This window comes from Anomalospiza imberbis, chromosome 6 (assembly GCF_031753505.1).
Source record: "Anomalospiza imberbis isolate Cuckoo-Finch-1a 21T00152 chromosome 6, ASM3175350v1, whole genome shotgun sequence".
Classification (NCBI taxonomy): Eukaryota; Metazoa; Chordata; class Aves; order Passeriformes; family Viduidae; genus Anomalospiza; species Anomalospiza imberbis.
In genome coordinates, this window is record NC_089686.1 from 35,531,753 (window position 1) to 35,554,564 (window position 22,812).

The 22,812-nt window shown below is 44.2% G+C and overlaps 1 long non-coding RNA gene across 1 annotated transcript; it reads left to right on the forward strand.

Moving 5' to 3' along the window:
- Window positions 1-16,776: 16,776 nt before the first annotated feature.
- LOC137475715 (uncharacterized) lies at window positions 16,777-21,974 on the forward strand. The gene is made up of 2 exons (XR_011000041.1): window positions 16,777-20,728; window positions 21,736-21,974. It is a non-coding gene; the product is annotated as an uncharacterized lncRNA (long non-coding RNA).
- The last annotated feature ends 838 nt before the right edge of the window (window positions 21,975-22,812 follow it).

A 22,812-nucleotide genomic window follows, 5' to 3' on the forward strand; every position in this document is an offset into this window, starting at 1 on the left:
CCAGAGAGTTATTCCTAGGGAAATTGTTAATCTGAAGCTCATTCACAGAGTTTGCTACTGACATTGGACAGTTGAAGGGCAAGGAAGGAACTATCTTAGTTTTTCTTGGACATTCTGGTCACCTGGTAAGTTTCTGCCACTTGAGAATATGGATACAACTGTTACAGTGGGGTTTGCACAATCTTTCTCTGATATTTGTTTTAATTCTACCTTCCAGAAACATTCTTCTAAGCCAAGCTCTAATTCAAAATATTTCTGGAAAGAAAAGGGGTGTGAACACAGTCCAGCCTAAATCATTGTTTATGCATTTGCTGAAAAACTGTAGTCAGTGTCAGTCTCTGTACTCCAGATGCAGGTGATATATGGGCCTGTATCCAGCTGCAGGGTAGGTGCCTACAGTATTCATGCAAAATAAAAATCAGCAAAGCCTGTATTTCAGCCTTGCCACCCAGCTGTTTTTTTCATTCGGATAGATGATTGTATCTTAAGGCTACTAGAAATAGCCAATCCATAATTAAAAGGCTGCTGGGTTTAATGTACAGGCCTACCAGTCACTTTAAAGGTTTAAAATAAATCAAACTGCATTTTCTTGCCACTGGCTAGCACTTCATTTCTTTGAGAGTTGGCATCACTCCAACATTCAATTTTTAGGTGGAAAAGAGCAATTGCTGGCCCCCTGGACTTCATGGAAGAGGTGGTTCATTACTTAAAAAAAAAAAAAAAGCACCCAACAAAACAACACGACAGAAAAAAACACCATTCAGTCTGTTAAAAACTAGTAAAATATCAGGGACTTCAACTATTTCTCTTGTCTTATTCCATCCATCCTCTACTCAAACTTAGGATAGGCCCTTCAGGAGGAAAAGGACCTCTTCTCTCAGCATCTTGAGCAAAAGCATGTTTTCCTTAAAGTTTCTTTGGAGTTAATTCCACACATGTGCTAATCTGTTTGTATGTCTGACTAAGAGCTATTTCATAGCAACGTGCACATACTGCTCCTGTTTTGGAACAGCCAAAACTAACAGACTTTGGGTATCCGATCAATTCCTGCTCCTGTTTGTTAGAGCACTCATTAAAGGGATGTAACATACAGTTTTAATTAGTGTTATGCTTGACATTGCAATCATGTTATGTTAAATAAAAGGCTGAGACCCATGAGCCTTCTCTGGCAGAGCTTCTTCTGACTGACCTGAATCAACCTGCTTGGTTCCCAAAAGGACATGGCAAATCCTTTTGTCAGTACAGTCCTACCCTACTACCTGTGGTGTAGCTGTGAACCTAAGCTCTCCCTGTAGAGGAGCATATGCCTTTCTCCTCCCTGTAGTTCGGAATAGATATGTTTTTTATCTTGATCTCTAAAATATATATGCTTGTTGTAAATTAGGAGAGCTTTTACAGAGACTCCACCAGAAGGCCACCAGAAAGACTACCTAGCTATTGGACAGTGGAGTTCATTTACTTGTAAATGTGGAGGATGCAAACAATAGAGCTGATGGCACAGCCTTCCTGACTGGAAAAATGAGGGGAGCAGTATACCCAGAGTGATCAGTTACCCAAAACTGAAAGTATATAAGCAGATTGCTATGATTTGATGGTAAACAAAGAATGGTGTATAACTTCCTTAGCAGTGGAGGCAACATTTCTTCTGGAAGCTTCCCTTACCCTGGGCATATTGAAGGACTGCAACTGCCTGTTGCAGTGAGAATATGAATGGAAGTGTTTCTACAGAGTGTGCGCATGGTCTCTATAGGCTCTTTCATGAGCCTCCACAGCAAGGCACCTGCTTTTTTCTTCCTAGAAGGAGAGCCGACCCTGGCCTCTCCTGTTTTTTAATGTATTGACCATTAGGCTGAAGTAAAATGGCAAATCCTCCTCTCCATACTAGTGAAGCTGTCACCTAGTTTTTGCATGACTAGCCCCCACCTGGAGGTAGTGCCACTCTCCCTGGCTCCTGGTTTTCCTCGAGCTTCATTGGTGAGGTGATATCTAGCCATCCTTGTCCTTGAGGATCAGCCCTCACAGGTATCTAGAAAACCCCTGTGCATTTGCAGAGCTTCCACAATGATGCCAGCTGCACAGCCCTGGATGCCAGGAAGGCAGAGGGTGTGACTCTCAGGTTAGCTTGCTAGGAGTGACAAGGACTGTGTGTCTGCATATGCTAAAACATTGAAAACCCTTATTTGGGTTTTCCCACCCTATTACACTGTCAGGCAACATGACTTCAAAGAGGTTTTAAGTAGAAGTTTGTGATTTATTGGCTGCAATGCAACCAACTCAATTCCTCATGGCCTCTCTGAAGGCAGCATGTACTGAAGTTTCCCTATAGAATATTTAATATTATTAAAACATCCATATTTTTTAAATTCCATTTTTTTTTTACTGGTGTATGCAAATAATTTCACACCCTGTTTACCAACATACTTATTATTGACCCCAGAAAGGGACCATGATTGGATGCTATACAGCTGGACAGTGTGTTTAGGTACCACCTTAGTACAGTTTCCATGTATAGTGGCCTTCTTTCCTATGCATACAGCAACTGGCTGGTGGCAGAGGCAGCATTGGTACAAGAATGCACTCTTCAGCAACAGGCCAACAACTTGGATTAGTCAGATTTGTGAAATCATAATTTGATTTAGGAGGAGTCTGTGTCCTGGAATACAGCAAACATCTAAAATAAAGATTGTGATTGTGGCCACTTTTGTATAATCAGAGCTTCAACTGTGCTGTAGGTGATGGAGCAATACTTATTTCACCTGAGCATCCTGGAGAAGGTTGTGAGAGCTGATCTATAGATGCTGTTTGGGTGCCTATGCTACCTGAACCACCCAACAGAGACTGGCCTCTCCAAGTCCTGTCCTGGTACACTCTCTTATCCCTGTGGAAGCATTTCAAACAAGAAGCTGCTTATTATTTCTGAGGTTACCCTTAGAGTGATTAATGCATTTATTCTTTTAAAGGAATAAACTTAGCCACGTTGGAGGTTGACACAGATTTAGGGAGTTCCTCTCAATAAGTGGCACAGGTTTCCAAGGAGGTGCAGCAATAAATTAAATCCTAAATAAAAGTTCTGTCAGTGGCACTGTTTATGCAAAAAACCTGTGCCAGATCTCACAGCCTTTCACACACATCCCCTCCCCCCCCACCGCCTCCAAATCACAAATACAAGCTGGCAAATTATGTGAGAAGCTGTGCAGGAAAAAAAAATGACATTCAGGTGGTGGTCCAGATGGTCCAATTTTGAGGAAGACATGTAAGTGCATAATCGAGCCCTACATGCTCCAAGGCATGAAGGGCAGTCCCCTGCTGCCAGCACAGGAGCCATGCATGAGGCATTGGGTGGAGGCCCAGACAAGAGGTTCAGCAGGAAACTTCACTGCAAAAACATCTGATTTATATTTCCTTATCCCTCTAGTTTTCCTCTTGCTTCCTTTGCCCGAGGAGGAACTTTAACTTGTTCACATGTTTGTCCAGCTGCAACTGTAAGGCAGCCCATAGATGGGGGTCAGCATTAATGTTCCTGCTGCCTCACAGCAGCCAGACAGGGCATCAGCTTGAAATCTGCATGCACCCTAAATGCTTCATCCTTCCTTTCCCTCCTCTCCCTCAAACATACTGCATCCACATTCCTACCCAAAATGGAGCATGGGACTGCTGAGTGGGTCAGTAAGAAGCAAAACACTCTGGAGTTTCACACCCAAGCAGAAAGCCAGCTAAATGAGGAGCTGACATGCTACCAAACCAGAAGCCACAATTTCTGCAAAACCCTTGTACATTATGTAGGGGTGAAGTTCCAGGAAGAAATTGAAAAAGCACCCAAGGAGACCAGAGGACTCCTGAGTGTCAGTGCCCACTTCACTGAGCCTTTTCCCATACAGTTGCTCTTGCAAATAGGTAACACACATCCGAGTGAAAAAAATAACAATGCTTACATTTTCGTAAGAGAAAAGGTGGGAATTTGCTCATTGATATTTTCTGCTATATTCACACGTGTATCTGTTTTGCTCCATTATGAGTAGGTTTTTTTGAGTAAAATTATAGTAAAAAATAGGAAAATCTCAGTAAATGCAGTGGCAGAAGCCAGTGCTCCAGGACCCAGCCTCCTGCAGCTCTGATCACAACCCAGTAAAATTTCTCCACAGACAAAAGTTCATTTCTGGTCTGAAGCTTCATTGTGCCTCTTTACATACCCTGTCATGTCTGAGTGGCTAACAGCAAGGTCTAGAAGTAAAAGGCACTCAAGAAAAATTTTGCTTTTTTAAGTACAGCCAGTTTTTCACCCTTCTGCCTCTGTTGGAACAAGAGACATCATCCAATAAGATGGACAAAGCATTTCCCTCCTTAGTAGGAGAAGGAAGTTCAGTCAAGATAGAAATGGTTCATCTTCACTAGGAAATAGCAAAATCTTGGAATTCCACTTCTCAGACTACTTGAAAAGCATACTTAAAAAAAAAAAAAGAGATTATCATATAACTATGGTGTTGATTATTGTCAATAAGTTCCTGACAAGAAAAATCAGTTGCTCCTCTTCTGGTTGCCACCATGTCTCACTCAATCCATGATCCTTGCTGAGTTTGGTTAACTCATTTCATAGTTGCTCAGGAGTAAGCAGTGATATGGAAAAATGCAGCATGTAATGGAAACTGTGACCTGTCACCTCATGTGGGCTGGTGCCAAGGAGGCTGCTAATTATAGCCTGACATGTAAATACTCCTGGAAGATGATTGTACTTATTTGGACTACTGCAATATTAATTAAATACTTTGATTATTTCTGAGTTAGACTTTGGAAAGGAGGGGGAGGTATTGTCACAGGAATTAACCTTTTAATTGCTGAGAATGAAGTTGTCTTCAGCAGAAACTGCAGCAGAAGACTGTCTGAATTTTCCTCCCTCTTTTCTCTGTCCTCCTGTCTTTGACCTACTCTTTTGAGAGCTCCCATCATTTGTCTGCTTGCTTTTGGTCTCCTCTGGCTCTGTGCCCATGCCAGTTCCTCAAGATCATAACTCACTTGCCCCCTCAAGCAGGAAGAAACCTAAATGGCAGGGTTAATGAAGAACTTCTGGCAGGGAACCGGGGTGGCTCTTGTCTGAGCCAGAGCCCTGGCTTTCCAGCCTTCTACACTCTCAAAATTTCCCACCCAGAAGCAGCCAGCTTCCAGCTCCTACATGGGTTCCCCATGCAAGTACCAACACAAAATTGTGGCTCAAGCTGCCTTGAAACAGGAGAAGGAAGGGGAAGCTGATGCAACCCAGAGGAGTTGGGACCACCTCAGCAAAAAACTACTGAAAACTTTGGTGGGTCCAGGAACATCAGGACAAGATGCCACTGCCTGTCTGACTCATCCCTAGGAGTGAACAAACAGCAGTGGCAGTGCACAGCAGAGGCAATGACAAGACCAGGAGGTGAGGTGGAGCCAAGGAAAATACTCTTGGCTTTTTACTTAGTGCAAGACACAAAGCTAAGCTCAAGCTCAGCTGCAGGCAGTCCAGGCCTGATGAGTGTTCACAGAGGGCCTGGATTTGCAGGGAGCCCAGGGCTGCCTTACAAGCGAGTCTGCTCAGGTGGAGGCAGGCTGCAGTCAGCACTGGCCCAGGGTGCTGGGCAGAGCAGACGGCTCAGCCCAGAGCTTGGCTTCCCGGCAAGCCTTGGGCCACATTTCAGATGAGCTCGTGGTTACCTTCTGAACGGCTCAACAGGAGGTGTTAAGCTGTTGAGTCCAGCAATGTCTTTCAGTGACCTTGGGGACAGTGTTTTCCAGCAAGTCCTGCATTTCAAGTGAGCCACAGATTTGTTGAATGACTCCTCTGTTACACTGTGTAGCCTTGGGACGGTCACACATTTGTGCATTCAGCACAAACTGAACCTGTTATTCCTGTGCCACTCTTGAGGCACACCACAGTATCTTTCTCCACTGAGTACCTGGGCAGTGCTCCCTGCTTTGCACATGCCCAGCTCCAGAAAAGCCAGCAGCTCGGAGGAGCCAAAATCTTGCAATTCCCAGGGATTTTGTGCCTGGAGGAGATCCTGCTCATTTACACATGGCTGAATAGGCAACAGGCAGTGTTCTGACAGTACCAAAACCAACTCTTCTGCTTATCATCAACATACTTGAGGGGGAGTACTGAGAGGAAGCTGAACCCGTGCCTCTGCAGAGAGCATCACAAACATCCATTTTGGGTAGGAATGTGGAAGCAGTATGTTTGAGGGAGAGGAGGGAAAGGAAGGATGAAGCATTTAAGGTGCATGCAGATTTCAAGACATCACACCCGGGAAACAGCCCTGATCTCCTGTTCATCTTTTCATTACAGTTTGTAGGATTGGAGAATTCAGTCTCTTGTCTGGAGCAGACAAGTAAGAGACAGTTGTGGGTCAGAGCTGCCACTAATGCATTCTCAAGGGCTCTCCAGAGCTGCACAGCATCATCTTCAAGATGAGGGGAAAGGACAAGTCTTATTTCTGCCCCAGGAAGGCAGGAGACATTAAATCAACCTACTGAGAGCTGATGAGAAACAATAGAGAACAGCACAAAGAAAGGGAGAGTTATGAGACCTGGATGCTGTGGGCCCAAGAGGCACAGGAACATGCAAGCTGATTTTTCCTTTCTCCTACAGTCCTAAGGCTCACCAGGTGCTACTGGGCCATTGACTCTGTAAAAGCAGTGTTCCTGGGAAAGGATGGTGCTGTGCTACTGCCAGCAGTACCCCTGCTGTGGCAGGATTTCCAGGCTAGGGGACACCTGGCTGAGGGATTCCCTCCCCTCACCCCCAGAGGAAGCACAAGCCCTGGAGACTATTGCTGAGGAGGGGGACACATTTCCATGCAGGCAGTAGAAGCGGTCTCTCTGGATTGTAGCTTTGCCAATACCCAAGGCAAAGGGCATAGAACTGCTCCCTCTCATTGTCTGGAGCAAGATCTGAGCTCTTCAACACAGTTTCCCTTGGGGTGTATTCCCTGGACAGCAGTGCCTTCATCAACACCCCCTTGAAAACATTGAAGATGTGCAGGTTCTTCATGGTCTGTATGTGAGTGGGAGCAGGACAAAGCACAGGAAAACAGTTACAGGTCAAAGACAAAAGCCCAGGCTCAGAAGGAGGTGAAGAAACACCAGGCATAAGCTTGGAGATGCCATGCTAATCCTAAATGTCTCAAATGGGGAGGTGGAGGAAAAGACAGGTTTTTTTCCACATAGCCCTTTTCAGGGAAGAGCAGACTGAGTTTGATAGCTGGACTTGAAGTTAAAGGGTTACAGCCTCTCATGGAAGCAAATGAAAACGCAAATTGATCAAAGCTGCCATTTTTTTACCAATAACTTCTTTGTTCAGGGGCACTAGCCACTTCATGCTGATTGTCTCACTGCATAATCACCATTGGCAGCTTCCCTTGCCCTCTCCTAAAGATCCTCTGCATGGATTTCTTTCTTTGCAAATACATTTCCGAGGACAATAAAAAAGTTGTAGCATAAATTAAACAAGATGCCTGGAGACTCTGAATCAAAAATAATGTAGAGGAATCTCTGAGTGAGAGGGGAAGAAAGAGGGAAGCTAAATGCAGTGCCTGCCTGCCGGCTTCTCCCTTGCCGCACTCACACCAATTAAGCGTAGCAGCACAGACAGGGTGGCCAGAGGAGCACCTTTGTGCACAAATGCTAATTTGTTCACAGGCTTCCCCACACAATTAATGAAAGTGCTGTTTCATACATTCCCAAAACCAAAGAAGGAATATTTGGAGGCACAGAGAGTGGAAAGGGTCCATACATGCCTAGACCAAAGAAAAGCTGGATTTAGAGAAGATTTGTACTGCTCACCTGGCACTTGCCATCAGGATCACCAGTCACTGTAAGTTTAAGTTCCTCTTTCATAACTTTTTGCTGCCATTACAAAATAAGCAGAAGAGAGAAGAAACATCACGGCATATGTCACAGTTGAGACAGCCACAATACACAGAGTATCACTATACAATTTCAGACAGCTTTAAGCATTTGCCCAAACAGAGTAACACCTACCTCATCAGAAGGCTTCAGGCATCTGCCAGTACAGAGTAACATCATATCACTTCAGAAGGCTGCAAGCATAGGCCCTGCTTGTTCTTTAGGCCAGCCTTTTATACCCCTGATTGTTCATGCATTGCACCTGTGTATCCTCTGTTCCCTGTGGTGGTTGGTCAGTACCTGGGCACTCCATGGCTCATTGCCTTCAATGCTGCTCACCTGCCCAGCACAGCTGTAGCCCACTGGGGATGAGGCTCGGCCGCAGCCCCACTCCCAGTTACCACAAACTGTGTGCCTACAAAGAAACTTTTAAAGGCAGGTGAAAGAAGTGCAGGGGCATTGAACATAAACACAGGCGAAATGGACCTCGTGAGTCTTACACAGAGTTCTGATGTCAGTATGGTAGAGAGAAGACAAGGAGATACCTGTTTTCATAATAAAATACTGGGTTTAGCTGTGACGAATGGATGGATGGATGGATGGATGGATGGATGGATGGATGGATGGATGGATGGATGGAGAGTCAGATGGCTGTTTCTCTACTCCCCCCCTGCTCTTCCCCCTTATTAGCTTAAATGTTGGGGTTTTTTAAAGGATAGGAGCATGCAGAAATTAAATGCTCACTCTCAAAATGAAGCTGACATGAGCCTCTGGCTTTGAGGATGGATTAGATTTGAAGGCATAGTAGGCACAAAATGAGGCCGGTGAGGGCTGGCAGTGGAATTCCCAGTAGGGACAGGTTCCTTTAAAACACAGATTAAACAGGGAGGAAATACACAGCGTATGAATATGAATTGATGCTGGGCCTTGCCTGGTCTCGCTTCATTTGATAAAATACATTTCCTTATTGCATGTCAATTATTTACATTATTTAAATATGTATCATCAGATGAACATGCCAGCCCTGAAACAGATACACAGGTGCACACGGAAACACATGTGCAGCAGGCTGGGAGGAAAGGAGTCACACAGCAGTCTGTCGGGCAGATAATGAGTGGACACTCCTGTGCTCAGTGAGTTGTGAGGCACAGGCACCCCTTTGCCCAGTCCCTGATGCATTTCTTGTGCTGGCCCTGCAGAAGAGTCGGCTCTCCTCAGAATAATTTGAATGCAGGCTCTGCTCAGCGCCGCAGGAATGTCAGCACCCGGCAGGAGCCCCGCTCCTCACCGGTGCCTCTGCTAATCTCCAGTACGTGGAACTGCTTGTCTGTGAGATAGTTATTCCTCTTTCATTTGCACAAGTTCACAGCAAAGGAAGCACAGGAGAGCTACATTTAAATTAGATAAAATCCCTGTGCCCAGCGATTCTCCAAAGTTAGTGTTATTAGTAAAGATGTTAGTAGTCAATATCACACTGTTCTGGCCTCTACCAATGTATAGAATCCTCCTCTGAATTCTCCTGAGACAAAATTGCTTTTCTTACGTGATTCCCATTCTTACAAGGAATTTCTGTCCATGGCTTCTACTCCAGGTGTATGAAGGTATGGCACAGGCTATGCAGCAAGCACTGCCACCTCTCAGTTCTGCTATTTGCCTCTTAACTCATGAAGCAAAGTTAAGCTCTACTCTGATACCTTGACGAGGCATCAAACAAATTGTGGACCCAAATTTTGCAGTTTGACTTGGCTGCATGGCATGGCTACAGAAGGAGTCAAATTTTTCCAAGAGCCATGTGTGCTCTCTGCACAAAGGCAGAGAGTGCTGTGCACAGACAGCTCTTGCACACTGAAGGTTAGGACAAGGTTGGACTATGCATATATGGACAGGCCCAAGGCAAAAAGTGGATCCTCCTGAGCTTTACACTGTGTGATTCCTCTGCCCCAGGCTCCTCCCAGCTCTGAGAAAGTTCAGAACAACACGGATGTTGACTGGATTTAGCTAGTTCTAGTGAAATGCTCCTAAAAGAGCAAGTGAATGGTATAACAGGTAATTTTGCTGATAATTTTACTAGAGAAGGAAGAACCAAACATTTCCCTCAGCACAAAATTTGATGGGTCAGATTTTTGGCAGGTGTGAAGCAGCACAGTGGACTCAGTGGAAGTACTCCAGTATGAACCGGCTGAGGTGTTTCCCAGAAAAGCTGACCTTGGCAATTCCATTTATCCTCGTGTGCTATTGGCCTGATGCTGCCCACCATGACAGGGGCTGCAGCAGCAGCCTGGGGAGCAGCCAGCCATCCTCTACCAAAGCAGCAAACCCAAGGAAGCACTGCGCAGCATGCACAGGTGATTTGCATAATCAACACAAAGCAGCATCCTGCTGTACAAATCCTCTCCCTGCAGTCAGGTTATCTTCCATTCCCATCTTCATCCTGCAATGTCTTCGCTCCTACTTTCCATCCTGTGAGGTTTCCTCCTACTCACCCGTCGCCATCCTTCATTCCCACCCAGGCCCTCAGCTTCTCTTCACACCAGGAACTTGATACCTCCATTGCATCTCTCCACCTCTCTGCTCTTCCAGCCACCTACCTACCATTCCCACAGGCAGAAAGATCCATGAGAAATGAGGACATTTAAGTAACTGAAATGAAAAGGAAGGGGGAGACTTTCAAGTGGTCATTACCCATCTGAGTAGCTGCCAGACTCCCCAAAGGAAATCACAACAAAATCTGTTCCTGGAGAAACATACCTAAAGATTGCAGTCATTGGTTTCAGATGGCAGCCAGGTGACAGTCATGTGTGGCATCTCAAAACACAAGGCTTTGCCTGGGACTGAGCACTCAGCCTAGCCACAGTGGTGGCTGTTCTCCCAGGCACAAGAAAAATTCTCTGTGCTCCCGAGGTCAACCTAGTAAGTGACACTAGAGGCATACTGGGTGAAACATAAAAAAAAAAAAAAAACCCCAAAAAAACCCAAACAAAAAAAAAACCCAAACCAAAAAAAAAAAAAAAAACAAAAAAAAAACACCCACCCAAACAAACAAACAAACAAACAAATCCACCACCATTTATGCTTTACATTCTGTGCAGCTACAGCAGGCTAGAGCCAGCATTCATCTCTCTACATCTCGGTCAGTGGGCATCTCTGCCTGCCACTGCTCAGTGCCGGCAAACAGCTGGTATGTGCCCATTTGTTGCACTGACATCTGTCCACAGCCACCTCCTTCAGCTGGAGAAGCTCCTGTTCATAAATAGTTGCCCAAGCAGCTGCTGGCAGGCCTGGGGAAAAGAACTCAGGAAGGTCACAGAGCAAATGCAGAGCCTTCTGCAGCACACAGATGTGTCATGCCCCATGTCTGAGCTGTATGGACTCCTTCAGGGCCTTACTGGGGCATAACTCCCTCACTGCCAGGGGTGCATACTCAAGTCTCTCACTCCTTGTACAAAATACAGAGACAGGATGGCGTGACCACCACTGTGTCTGGTAGTGTCATGGGAAAATGGCCCTGGGCCATGCCATCCCCTGGCTGAGGAGCAGAGGCTGTTTCTTTGTTTCTCTTCTCATCACCTGAACTGCCATTGGTTCAGATAATTTTGAGCTCCTCTGTGGCCTTTTGTCACTGTCCTTTCCTTTAAAAGCACTCCTCAGGCCCTTGCTGCTCAGGGAAGCTGCTGGGGCTGGCGCTGGCCAGGCAGTGGGCAGGATCTGACTGGGCCTTATGGTGGGGTGGGGCAGTTGGCACTGGGGAGACCAACCTGCAGATTCCTGCCTGCTGCCTCTATCCTGAGCAGGAGCCCACCAGCCTGAGCCTTTCTTAGGCAGAAGAAATGTAGATCCTTGCTACTGGGTTCCAAACCAGTGCTTCTCAGCAGCTCAGCCCAGCTCCCTGGCTGTCAGAAGCACTGGGGATTAAATATACCATCATGTGTAAATCCAGTGTTTAAACAAATAATGCTCTCAGAATAACAGGCAGTCTTTTCCACATGAAGCAAAGCTGACACCTGACTCCTCACCTGACTTCTCCCAGGAGAATATTTTAATGAGGCCCACAGCTGTAATATCACACAGAGAACATTAACAATGCTAATTACCTAAAGTTTAGCCCATGAATACTCAAACAATCATACCTTGGAAACAAATTGTTGTTTTGGTCCAAACGAGGCAGCAATGGCTTGCACCGATGGCTTGCAAAGTGAATCAAGGCTTGTGAGAGCATCAGAGACAGCATTAGGCACAGAGACCTGGCAAGGCAGCCTCCACAGCAGGGCTGGTAAATGAAACAGGTGCCTGGACAGAAGGCAATCTGAGATTGCAGAGAGAAATTGCCTTCAGGTGGCCAAATCCCTCCTGAGAAAGCACAAAAGGTGTTGATAGGTCTCTCAGCATCATCCCATAAAGGATCTGCACAGAGAAAAGGGGGGAATATTGAAGGAATTCTTTGCCAGGCAGCTGTGGCTGGCGCCAACTGAGCCTTGCACTGTGCTAGGAGAAGCCAGAAGTCTACACAGATATGCAATGTGGCAGCGAGGCCTTTCCTGGAAGAGATCCAGGGCCTTTGCTTTGTGCCGTACGCGCAGTCATCCCGCAGCTCCAGGTTCACCGGGAGGTGCCCGGCTGTGCGAGGATGAGCGCTCTGAACCGACCGGCTTGTGCTCTGCCCCAGTGCCGGAGCTCCGTCTGCGGCACCGTGAAGGCAGCGCTGTGTGCTCTGCTGCACGGAGCTCGGCTGCCGCCCCAGCCTGCAGCTCCTCGTCACAAACCCTGCAGGGCAATGCACAGCAAGGGCCATCGTGCAGCAGAAAAGCAGGCTTGGTCCACCCAGGTGTCTCTTGGGGGGAGGTGAGAATTTTGAGCAGTCTGTGTTGCTCAGCTCTAACTGAGCACAAAAGCATCCCATGGCAGGCAATAGCCCATTAGCAACACTGCATGCTGAGGGGCCTTTTAATTATTTTTGTGTTCCCAGAGGACTACAGAATGCTCTTCGTAAGCATGGCATGGGAATGCCAATTAGATGGCCTCCAGCCCTGCTAGACAAGGTCTGGTCACATCACCTTGCGTCACAGGCTGAACCCTGCCCTCCATTTTCTCCCCAAGTCTGCCGTTCTCTGCCATGAAATATTTATTAAAGGGAACTGCTGCCTGTCGCAAATGGTGAGTCTCCTGTCTCCTTGCCAAGGTCAGGCTGCTGGAGAGGTACCTTTGCTCTCCATAGCATCTCTTTGAGACTGATGGGTCTTTCTTCCATTCAGCACAGCCAGCAGCTTGGGAAGGATGCTCTTTCAGTTCCTATGGATTCATAATTCCCAAGAATAAGATGGGCTTGTAAACAAATCACTAAAGCAGAGGCTGCACAACAGTGAGCTATTGTGGTATCAGAATAGATAGATGCACTAGGGCATTGCAGGAGCACGTAGTTAAAAGGCACTAAATCGATTTCTGCTATGATGAAGAGCCACCTTTAGTCTTTGCAATCACTGTTGTATCTTCTTAGGAAGCTGCTACACTTAGAGATGAAATCCTGGTCCTGAAGAAGTGGATGGGAGGTTCAACCCTCTTCTGGTGGGCTGCTAGGTTTGCACCCACCTGGAGTTTAGGTGTGGTTTGCTGAATTTCGATTTAATGTTTCATATGGCTTTTGTACCAGAAAAATGGTGAAGGCTTCAACCACAAGCTGTTTGATTATCTTTATCAACTGTAGTGAATGAAATAAGCAGGCACAGCTTAACTTCCTCAAGGAACTTAAGTGAAGTTGCAGTGTCAAATATATTTTCTCCCCCCATGGACAGATACTAAAGGGGTAGGAAAATAAATCTGAGCTCAGGGATAAACCCCCTTTAAAAATAAGATGTGAGAATCAAAGTATGGGATGGGATGTGGAGATAACCTTCCCTAATAATGACCTCTAAAGGAAGTTTGGGGGCCACAAATATGAGGACTAAGGTGCATATAGAGCGTGTACCCCACAGCTGGCCTGTGCCTACTCAGCTGCAGGTAGCCAGATGCTTCAGTATGGCTGGGGCTGGAAGTGCAGCTTGTTCTCTGTTCCTGGCAAACCTGCAAACCTCTCTTTCATTTTCCATTGTTCTTGACAGCCAGTGAGTCCCAGCACACTGGTTCTCTCCTTGCATGGCAGTCCCATAGTGCCACTGCTTTCTGGCTGTCCCCTGTGCCTCTTCTGGCTCTTTGGATGTGTTCTGGGCTATGGGGATGGAGAAGCTGCAAACACTACCCAGCACAGGACCACACCACGGATTTATGCTGAGACTTAATGATGTTTTCTGTTTTGTCTTTTATTCCCCTCCCTTCCTAGTTATTCCTAACATTTTACTTGCTTTTTTGACACCTGCTCCGCCTTGACCTGTCATTTTCTCGAAATTAGCGACAATGCTGAGATCATTTTCCCATGCAGTGATGGGTGATTTAGAGTCCCTCATTATGCATGTATAATTAGGGTGGTTTTTCCCCCCCAGAAGCATTACTGTGCATTTATCGACAGTAGATTTCATCTGTCATTTTACAACCCAGTTCCTCATTATCATGAAAAACTTCTGCAGCTCTTCATAGTCAATTCATTTTGACTGCCCAGAACAGTTTTTCATTCTCAGTAAACTTCTCACCTCACTTTTCCTCTTATTTTCCAAATCGCTTTTAAAAATATTTAAAAATACATGTCCATCTTAGATCTTTGAATAATTTTCCTCCTCTGTGAAAACATATTGTTTATTTACACCTTTTGCTCTACTATTACAAATACTTTGTGTCTTTTTTTGCAATCACTCCACTGGCAATCACATTGTTATTCAATAGCATTGCACTGGAAAAAGTGGGGACAGATATAATAAAAATAAAACAAGCACCAGTCCCATTTTTAGGACTTAGCAGAAAATGTATATTTGTTTTGATCTGTTATTTTAATTATCTTGTAAATTCCCATCAGCAATAAATTTCATCTCTCACTGTATGCTGTGTAATATAGCTTCTTTTTTTTTTTTAATGTATCCATTTCAAAGTTCATTATGCCATTCCAGAGACTAGTGCTGATAAAATCCTCATCTGGATTCAAGATATTGGCAGAAAGACTAACTTCTTAAGTCTCTGGCACCAAGGTAACATCTTGTCATAAATCCATAGGAAACCAGATTTCATTAGTTCCCTTGGTAATGGAATTAATTGTTTGCTCTGGCGTTGAGCACCTGAACATGGCTTTGGGCAGCAGGAAAACCAGAGACATTTTAATGCTGTTCCTCTGCTGTGTTTTACTTGATTTTTGTCTCAGGATTATGAGATGCCAGGGATGTAAACCAGCTACTGGGAAGACAACAGCTGCCAGAAACAGAGCCTTCTGGTTTGTACTTTGAGCTGTGCATACAGTGTGGAGTTAAAAAAAATAGTGCTTAGAATAATTTAAAGCAGAAATCTGTTACGTTCCTTCAAAATTACCCGTGCTTGGTTTAATAGATGCTGGATTAATTGCGTGCTGTCTGAGAGCTTTTGTTCCCCTCCGGAGTGGCTGTGGTCTGTGCCACAGAGGTGAATGCTACTCTACTGTATGGCAAATTTGACATTGAAGGGCTCTTTGTAGAAATAAGACTGCCATTCTCTCCCATTGTCCCTTTGATTAAACAGTGCTAGCAAAAGAGACAGTTTTGATGGTTGTTTTCATATTATGGGCATCTGGCTACTAAGAGCTGGGCTGAGATCACCAAATCACAAGCTGCTTTAGAGATGTCTGTTTATGCGCGCCGATCCCACAGTGATGTGATCCAGGAAGGTATTTGGATATGCACATTGAGAGGGGCCAGGGGGCAGGGAGGAGAGAGAAACAATTTCTGGGGTGTGTGGTGAGGACCATTTGTTGCCTGTGTGTGCTGCTGTTTTCCAACATAACTCCTCTGGTACTCAAACCCACCACTTTCCAGTACCCATGAAATAACCCTGGGCTGGGGATGCTTTTCCTTGACTTTCACATGAATAGACTTCCAGTGACCTCTGAGGGACTTTGTGATAAAAATAAAGGAAATCTAATATACTACACACGGACTCATTCATTAACTGCTCCCCATTTAAAACCTCTTTTGCAGATACTCACTGTGTGAATCAGCACTCGGTGATGGCTCGGCCATCCCTCAGACACTTCAGCGCTGGCCGTAGGGACTCCATAAGATTATAATGTCTTCTGGACTAGGTTGCTGGCACCTTCTGTTTGCTGAATAAACTTTAACACACAAAGTTCTTCCCAAAATTTTGACCATCTCTTTTGGTTAATACCAAAGCAAACAGGGAAGACCTTGGGAAGAGGGCACTCCCATCTCTTTCTATTCATCTCTTATCCAAACAGATACAAAGGCTACAGAAGCATTTTTCTTTGAACTTTTAATTGAAGTGCTTTAATATAAAAAAAAAAAAAAAAAACCAAAACAGTACATACAAGTTCTAAACTCCTGTTTTCTGCAGTTGTTTACACATTTTCTAAGTTGCAACAGAATATTAGCTATGTAGGTAGTCAACACTGCTAACAAACTACAGTACAAGTTACTAATAACAGTACAAGATGCTTGGAATACATTCTTGCAAATGTGTATGAATACCAAAGAAATCCTGCACAGTTGAGAGGCTTCCAACACCCACTTTCCTCTCCTCTCAAACCTCAGTGGGATTTCACTCACACGTTTCCTAACCACCAAAACACGGAAGGGCCGATCCTTGCTGGTGCAAGCTGTGGTGGCTCCATTGGCATCTGCAGAGCAGTGTGAGTTGCCATGATTCACTCTGTGCTCGACAGACACCTTCTGGCGGGGTGAAACACCATGCAGGTTTCCATGCATGACAAACTGATGGGCCTTCTTGGTCAGTGCTGGCTTAGTGCATTCAACAATCTGGTTTTTTCTGAGGGTTTCAAGGCTGATCTCTTTTTCCAAGAAGCAATCAGATCAGGATGACTGAAGAACAGTCAAGAGCACCCCACATTCTCATACTGCTCTAGGTAAAGCTGGGCAAATTTCCCTTAAAAAAGAGCCAAGTTTTGAAGCCACCCCATCACCTCTCCTCCCCCACAGAAGGCTGGCAAAGCTATCAAGCACTTAATAAAACTGAATGTGAGATAAGAAGAGCAAAGATCCTTCACACAAGCCATGTTAAAACAAATCTCTACATACAAACATTGCAACAATACAGTCACTTCAGAGTTCCAAAGAAATGTTCACACTTTACAAAAGAGGAAGAGGGGGAAAAAGTAACACAGGAAGCTGTCCTTACAATTATGTACTGGTTCCCAAACCTGTAACCTTAGTCTGTGGCCGCCAAAAGTAAACAAATACCAAGCAAGATAGTGTACACTCCAATGAGGCCTCATGGGGTGTAGCAACAGGCAACCTGGAGGCAGTGTACAAAGCTGAAAAGGAATTTGAAAGAAAGACAGGCATTTTCTCCTATTCTGGTACGTGTACATAACCAAAGACACAGTGACAAACACACTACAGCAATGGGTCTTTCCAGCCTTTGAGACTAACTACTTGTCACCCGGGATTGGTCACAGAAGGATTTTTCCTCTGAAATGAGAGGGGTATGTGGGGTTGTCTTTAGGCAGAAGCCCTTATTTTTTTTCCCCTCACTCAGTTGTTTTGACTTGTCTCTGTACTTGCCATGAGACAATTAGGACATTTGGGTTCATCTGAGACTGCTGGGTTTTTTTACAAGCATCAATACAAAACCTCAAGGTCCTGCAGACCAGCATTTCAATGGCATGCTTCAGTCAGCACCCAAAACTCCTCCAGGCTCTTCACCAACAGGCATTGCATTATTTTGGTGGGAAGCTATGGAAGCTGGCAAACCCATGACAAGGTTAGCGTTTCAATTCATCAGCACATTATGAAAAGACTGAGTACCAATGTCTCCAGTTCGGAGTAGAGACACAAAATTAAACTTCACTTCTGCTGCAAAGAGGATAAAAGGCTATTTAGAGGATATAGAAGTTGGCATATTGTGGAAAACATGGTGGTGGCTCACAGTAAGAATTCTTCAGCTGTACTGCCTTTTCAGTGATTTTGATTTTCTATTCATGTTAATTTGTAAGTATAGTTTTCTCCAACCACATTTTCTTGACACCACAGTTATTGCATTACAAAAGCCACTACAATGCAACCACTCAACATACACATACATGTTGTATAGATAGAGGTATGTACAGCCAGGAAGTGGGGCAGTTTCCAACCCACAATTTGTTGCTTCCATAAGGGCAGGCAGATCACAGTTAGGTGAGACAGAAGTAATCTAGAGCATCCTCAAATGTTGAAAAGAAGGCTGTGAGTATATGAGCAGATAGAAACCCCAAAACCCAAACAAGAATTAACTCTAGTGGAACATCTGCTTTGTAGCTAACTCAGTTGCTCTAAAATGGTTCTTCCTTCAAGTAATTTTAAGATGTAGAATGTGCAGTAAGTGCAAAGAAAGAGGTCTCCTCCCCTGTGAATGCAGGGAGTGGATGTGCTTTCTCAGTATTGCCTAGAGGTTACCCAGTACACCTGCTCTTCCCTAGTCCACTGTCTTGATAACAAAAAGTCTCTTGCTTCAATGCCTAACTGGTAAGGCTAGACTATTTAATTACGAACAAACTTCAAGGTTAATGTATTAGAAGACTGGAAACAGATACCCTGATTCTTTTAAAACAATAATGCATTGTACACTTAGTGCTTCTCTGAATCCTTTTTCCACAGAGCAAAGCATTACAATGGCAAGCTTTCCATCAGTTCTGAGCTGGCACAGCCAGTTCTAAGAGTTAAAATCTTCAGAGTCTTTGCTTCCCTGCCAAGAATGCTCCCTGCCCCCTGGAGAAAACAGTTCATTCTGAATATTTCTGTGATGTAGACACTTCTGCTCTGGGATCCACAGCAGATCATCAAATGCTTTTATGCTGGCCAGTCATCAGGAGCATTTTTTGACCACTTTCTGTATTTCTTGAACTATGTGCAATAAAAATACAACTACATACAATACATTTGAAGGACTTTATCCCATAGCCACATTTATTTATTAGACTGGGAAAGAGCCCAGGAAGGTACTCAGCTCCTCAAAAAGTTTTCAGAAATTAAGTCAGGAGCTTCTTAAACTGTGGTATGCTTTTTCATCTTTATGCTGAGCCAAGCTTTAGCACATGATTATTGTGCATGTCACTGGCCTTGCACTGACACAGCCTTACACAAAAAATGTGATGCAACTCGCTGATTTCATCACTGCAACACTGAGCATCATCCCAGTAAAATGACTCTCCAAAGAGCAGAAGAGACCTTGGGTACATTTGTCTAACAACCACGTCTTCAGACCACCCTGGACCTTCAATGACCCATTTAAAAGCCCTTCAATTTTTTGCAGAGGGGTTCCAGGACACAATCTGTCAACCGGAGGCAAGCCACTGAAATGGATGATGCCGTGACTGGACACACTCTATGGTTCTACTGTCTTTGACAACAAGAAGTATAATGGGAAGAGTCCAGCTAGTCCCCAGAGATCAAAGCTAGACATTGTTTAAAATACCTTTTTATTTCCAAAATGAGGAGATGTGATAGCAAAATCAATAAGGTACCTCAGATAAAAGCCCTCAAGTTACTTTTTGGAGCCATTTTTAATGATACACCAGTGCCAGATAAAGGAGTAAGCCCCTCAAGTCAGAACCCAGTTCTTGGATGTTTTGCTCTCAGACTGAATTATTCCTAAAAGGGGGAGTAACCTAAGAGCCTTTACCATTTAGTTTTAAATGAGAGGATATTTTTCATTTAAGCATCTGTAACAAAATAATTTGAAAATAACTGAGGAAACCATGCAATCACAGATTATCTGTGTTCAGTGTGCTCTGCTGAAGCTGCTGTGACTCCACTGCATTAAGAAAAGACATACATTATTCTGTAGCAATTGTCCATGACACTGAGGCTTACAGCATAAATATTGCAATACCTCATCCAGTTTCTGTATGACACACCAAGTTTTATTGCAGTAATGTCTCATAATAGATGAAGGTGCTGCAGGGTCCTGTTTGGCCAATTGCTATAGGACCCTGGAGTACATTTCATAAGCAGAGAATATCTCCCATGGGAAAGGAGTTAAGATGAGGACTAGATGCCAGGAGAACCAGCTTAAAAGCTTCATGTTCCTAGGAAAATATTTTCTGTGCCTCACACCCCCAGCTTCTCCCAGCCCCTCCATTAAATGGGAGGTTCATCTCCTTGCTTGCAGATAGTGCTGGATGCAAGATAATGGAGCATGGCCCTGCCACGCACAGCAGAATGCCTCTAAATCAAGAAGCCAGTGTTCTTTGCCAATGTGACAGATTGAAAAATGCTTCTGGTACTTCCATGAGTGGGTTACTAAGCAACACTTTGGCTTCCAGGGAGTAGCCCTGCTGGATGTGATCTCATGCACCGGCAGCCTGACCACATCCCCAGCTGGAGCACTGGGGAAAGGAGGATGTGTGTGCCAGCAGCAAGGCTGCATGGCTTTGCTTGGCTGTAACACAGGTTCCTTTGGGATGAGCTGTAATCACAAAGGAAAAATATCCCAGAGACGACCATGGGCCTACTCATGGGATGGCTAAAAAGCAAAGACATACTGTCAGGACACACCGTTGGGAGAGAAGTAAAGCTTGGAAGTACAGCTTTAAACACTTGTGGTGTATCCTGGGTGGCTGTCTCTGAGCAAATGATGCTGAAGAGGACTGACTCCAGGGAGAGATGCTAAAAATGAGAGGAGCAGGAAAAGATTTCCATGTGAAGACAGAGAGATCAAAAATACTAGACCAGATTAGAAATGAGTAAGAGAGGGATGGATGGAGCTGACTGAAGTGAGGTCTCATACAAGTGAGGAAGATAATGTGCTGCTGTCCACTGTTTCCTGATTTAGCTGTGAGGAGTTGTTTACAGAAAATCAGAAGGCAGCATACTGAAAACTGATGAAACAAGCTCAAACTCCATGAAGTCAGAGAGACATTTGCCCTGGTTGCTGACTGTTCCATCATTATCTTTTGCTGAGATTTCTCACTTTCCTTTGGAGCTTGTGACATGGCATCACCGGAGCCAGGCTGAGCCAGAACAGGGCATAAACAGACCAGACTTATAGACAGAGATAGAAATAACTGTTTTCTTGCATGTGTTGAGTGTGCTCAACTATTAAGCAGCCACACACCTTTTCATAAAAACTAAAGTCCAAGACATAGACTTGGCATCCTTAAGGATAGCAGGCCAACCACAAAGCAGTGGATGAATGTTGACTAAGAGCAGCTGAGAATCAGTCCCACATTTTAGAGCATTGGTTATGTTTCATAAGATAAGCCATGCTCCAAACACAATTCAGATTAAGTTGTAAGGGATAATGTTTTGCCCTATTTTGTTAGAATGCTGACAGACTTTTCCAAAAGTAGGATTTTCTCACTCCTTATTCTTCAGTAATACTTACTATAGGACTCTAGATCTATTCCTGATCAGTGAGCAATTTTTACAGTAAAAAACATTAGGATGATACACAAATATATATGTATGTATATATATATTTGTATATATAACTTAAAGTCTCCTAATTAAAAATTAATACCATAGCACCACACAGTAAGGCTGTGCCAGTGTCACCAGTGTCACTATTCAGAGATCATTACTTCAGTATTTTACTTCAGTATTTTAAGTGAAGATGATGACAAGAGCTTTTATCTGGGAGAAGTGCTATGATGTCACAGATTTATTCTTCTATTTTGCTTTAGAATAATGGGGACAATGATGTCTCAAATCAAATAAAGGATCAACAGCAAAGATTGTAATTCAATCTTCCTCACCCCCAATTTTAATTGGTTTTTTTCTTATTTTCAACCACTGCTAGTGGAAAAAAAAGTGTATACCAATGGCACATTCAACCTGGAATGGCAGATGAAGAAACGGTGATCCAATAAATTAGCATGTACACAAGGTTCTGGTTCTTAGAAGATCTGACTGAGTCATACAGATGACAATTTACTTAAATACTCTTGAGATTCTCTTTACATCTACCATTCAGTGACATACATTATTTCCAGGCCTATGCCCATCACTTCTAAACCAGGCTGCAGCACGGAAGGAAGTCTAAGTAAACAGGAAGACTGTTGATCTCTGCTGCAGCATAAGAAAGGAAAGCCATCTAGGTAAAGAGGAAATAGCTCTCGTTTTTTTTAAAGAACATTTTATGACTGAAAAGTCTTTATGAACTACTGTATGGCCTTAATGCTGAGTTGAGATTAAACAAATACACAAGCCTGATTCTCTGCAATGATCAAAGGTTTGTTGAACACTTCTAAGGGAGAGATAAAAGCTGATGGTTTGATTTGGACTTGTCTATTTCTGAATTGTTCTAACCTTTCAAATCAGTTTTAGTATACACTGTCTCTGAAATTCTGTAAGAAAATTAGAATGAACAAGGAAAGATATTCTGTAAGGAAGCTCAAAGGCGATGACACTTGGAAATTCCTCATGCACAGCCTTCCCAAAAGTTTGCAGGGGCACATCTCTAGTGTTGCACTCCAGGAGAGCTATAAAGGGAGAGTAGATTAGGTATAACATTCATGTCTTGTCCTTTGTTTTTCAGCAGATACTTCCTTTTTCACTGCTGCTCATGAATTCTGCAGTGGGAGCACATTGTGAGCATCCAAATATGGTCCTGTGTCCAGCAGAAGCACATGTTGGGGCTAAAAACAGATCTGTGCTTCATCAGAGTTCATGGGCAGTAGGGATGTTTGGCCTTCCAGGCAGAAGATCTTGAGAAATGGAAGACCTTATCTTGTAGGCACAAGGGTCCCTGATGAGAATTAGCAGTTCCAAAGTCTTATATGGCAACAGCAGGAGGGGTCCTATCCAAGTGGACAAAATGCTGGACTGTGCTTTCTAATCCATGAGAGGTGAGCCTTGGCAGCATTCCAGACCGCTACAGAAAGGAATG